At 36.8% G+C, this 3,065-nt stretch overlaps 1 long non-coding RNA gene across 1 annotated transcript in view; it reads left to right on the top strand.

Moving 5' to 3' along the window:
• Positions 1–1,165, top strand: part of LOC135219637 (uncharacterized) — a 29,004-nt gene extending 27,839 nt beyond the window's left edge. The window contains exon 3 of the long non-coding RNA XR_010315474.1: positions 734–1,165. This is a non-coding gene — a long non-coding RNA (uncharacterized LOC135219637). The remainder of the gene's footprint in view (positions 1–733) is intronic.
• Positions 1,166–3,065: the final 1,900 nt, after the last annotated feature.

Below are 3,065 nucleotides of genomic sequence, written 5' to 3'. Positions count from 1 at the left end.
ACTGCTGTGCAACGTGGGTAAAATGACGTCCAGTGAAAATGGAAATGGGATAATGATCAGACAATGTCACTAATACGGCAATAAGAAAGATTCCCAGAACTCTGGGATGTGTTGTTGGTGCATTACCGCAATAAAGAAAAGAAGGCAAGTACTATAAAAGAAATACCAAAGACAACCAATACGTAGAAAGTTCATATAGGATACTGCATCTTCAGCAACCAATTCTCTTAAAAGCTTTACATGTGCTCCTTCTTCATCTCGCCTGGCTATCCATTTCCTGACCCACGCACTGGTCTCTTTCTCTCCTTTCTCTTCAAATCCTTCATTATGACTAAGTAAGTACCTGACCTGCGACATCTCACCACACTCAAGTCTCGAGTCTGACTGAGACTTCCAGTGTACACTAACGGTAGAGCAGTCTCGGTATATTCAATCTAATGCCACTCTAACGAAGCTCTAAGGAGAGCAAATTATGGTGTAATGTACACATGCTTTAGGGTAAGTCTCACGACTAGAGCATTCCAGGTCTAGCTAGATTTTTATCTATAGTGTAAACAGAGAACAAGATATCTTAACAAAGATTGAATAAAGGTTATGCCAAATGTATGCAGATGACGTAGCAATCAATTTCATCCTCAGTAATAACAATAATCTCCGATGATCTATCCGGCATAATTTGATGCTTGAAAAATACTTCTTTTTAAAGGTACAGTTATCAACTTTTCATTTTCAGACGACGATGACTTCCCACCAGGCTACTGCTGGAGACTTATAGTGGACTGTGACGCTGACCCAGATCATGAATGCTGTGGGGTCGGTTCGAACACACCCAGGCCTAACCCTCCGCAACGTGGAAAATAGGAATTAATCAACGAACGAAAGAGGGCATTCCATCGGATCGCGAGGACCAGCCCAGTGCAGTGAGGCAAAAGGATGGATGTCAGCTGAAGAATTACCGTTTCATGAATAACTGAGGATTGTCGTCACTTCGTACGAAGGAAAATTATTGAAATTAACCAAATTAACTTTTACCTAAGTTGGGCAAATATCTGTTACTTTTTTAAAATTTGGGAAATAAATGTTGCTTTGATGTAAGGTAAATGAATTATTGAAATTTACGTCAATAAAAGAGAAGAATTCCTTTTAATAGAATTCTCCAATCTCATTAATCATTTCTTATTTACTCATAATATGACACGAATTTGCTTTTTTGTATTTTTTTCGCTAACGAAGTTTACAGGGAAATACGTAGAACGTTTAAGAAATCTCTTTGATTTAGCTAAACAGCGAACAGAATAAATGAGTAAATGTAAAATAAATAAACGGATTAGTGCAGACAGCACTTGGATGGGTGACCATCAAGAAATGATTCATACATGGGACAGGTTGTGCTTCAGTACTACAGAAAAACATATAGATATTTGATTTGAATGTTGCCGTGGCATTTGTTTTATTATTTGACAATATTGAACCAGATCCAATTCGTCTTCGTCACGGCGGCTGTTTATCCCCATATTTACATATTCTTCGTCCATCGAAATATGGTTTTACTCAAGATCCGAAGGTCTACAGACATTGGTTTTAAGGTTTTCTGGTAATCCTAAAGAAGAGCTCTGCACGAAGATATTGTCTAGATTATTTATGATTTTTTTTTACTACACAAACTATAAAATGGTGGGTATGATGTAATGCAGGTGAGATGACACACATACATACGCAAACACACACACAAACACTGAATTTAATTTGACATTTTAATTATTCATGAAAATTATATCTATTCCTATATTTTTAATCAAAACACAAATTAAATATAGATTCTGAATGAAAATTCCCTTCAAGTTCTTCCATTTTCTCCGGATCATTGCTGAATAACTCGTACCTGCCAGGAACTATGTTATACAAACTTTCATGATCGGGAGATTTCAACACGTGGAATAATAATCTCAGTATTAATGAACAGATAAAACAACCTGAGTGTTGGTACTAAAATCAACGTATCATCTTTAATTCCTCATTTAAATCTGTACCTTAATAAAAATGAATAATTATGATAATGTATGAAATGAAAGCCTTTTTTTTTTCAAGAAGACACGTCGTAGACCACAGTAAAATACGTTGGTATGCTATATATTATAAAGTACGAAATCTAAGGGAAACTAAAATACTTGAATTTTTCTTATAATCTCTGTAGCATCTTTGTGTAACATCTTATTGGAAAGAGATTCAGTTTGTAATAATATTCAGCGGCCTCTCAACATCTCTCATTCTATGAAGTATATTTTGAATTTTCCTCGATTGTGTAGCCATAAAATAATCACTTAGCAATAATCACTGAAGATAATCACTTAAGGGAAGGCTTCCCAAAGCTCACTTCCCCAGCCTCACAGGAAACCTACGCCCCTCCTGGGAAGCAGCCTATGAGAAGGTCCTCCCCCTGTCACAGGTGCCCTTAAGGGATACGGGTTCGTTGGGGCACCTTAGGACACCCCGCCATTGAGGTTCAGGCCCTCCTCAGGCCAACCTCCCCATCCAGGCAGGAAACCTGCCTACCTCCAAGGAAGCAGTCTCTGAGGAGGATCTTCCCTAGTCAAAGGCTGCATCTCAGTAATGCGACATTTAGGTCAGCTTGCATGACCTCGAAGGATTCCCTGAATCTTCTACTGCTGTGCCCGACGATGGCAAACATTAAAATATAACATTCATTTTATTTCCCCTATTTACATTCTATATCAATAGATTTTGCATACTTTCACAAACGTGTTAGAATACTTCGCTAGTGGTCATAATAACTCTATTATAATAAGGCAATTCTTATTTATAGTATGTACTGTAGAGCAATCATTGTCAAGGAAAATACCCCACCTTATCTCTCTCTCTCTCGTCCTCAGTTCACATATAAATATCTCATTTATATGGTATAATTTTACCAAGTTATTTTTATGTTTATTGTTGTTCATTATGATAGCCTTCTGAGAACTTATACTTGAAATGAAATAATTGCAGGTTATTTTCATATACTTATTTTGAAGGTTAATGAAATGTGCACATATATGGCAATGGTT

This window comes from Macrobrachium nipponense, chromosome 1 (assembly GCF_015104395.2).
Source record: "Macrobrachium nipponense isolate FS-2020 chromosome 1, ASM1510439v2, whole genome shotgun sequence".
NCBI lineage: Eukaryota > Metazoa > Arthropoda > Malacostraca > Decapoda > Palaemonidae > Macrobrachium > Macrobrachium nipponense.
Note: the sequence above shows the minus strand (reverse complement) of the source record. Positions and strands in the feature narration are given on the sequence as shown.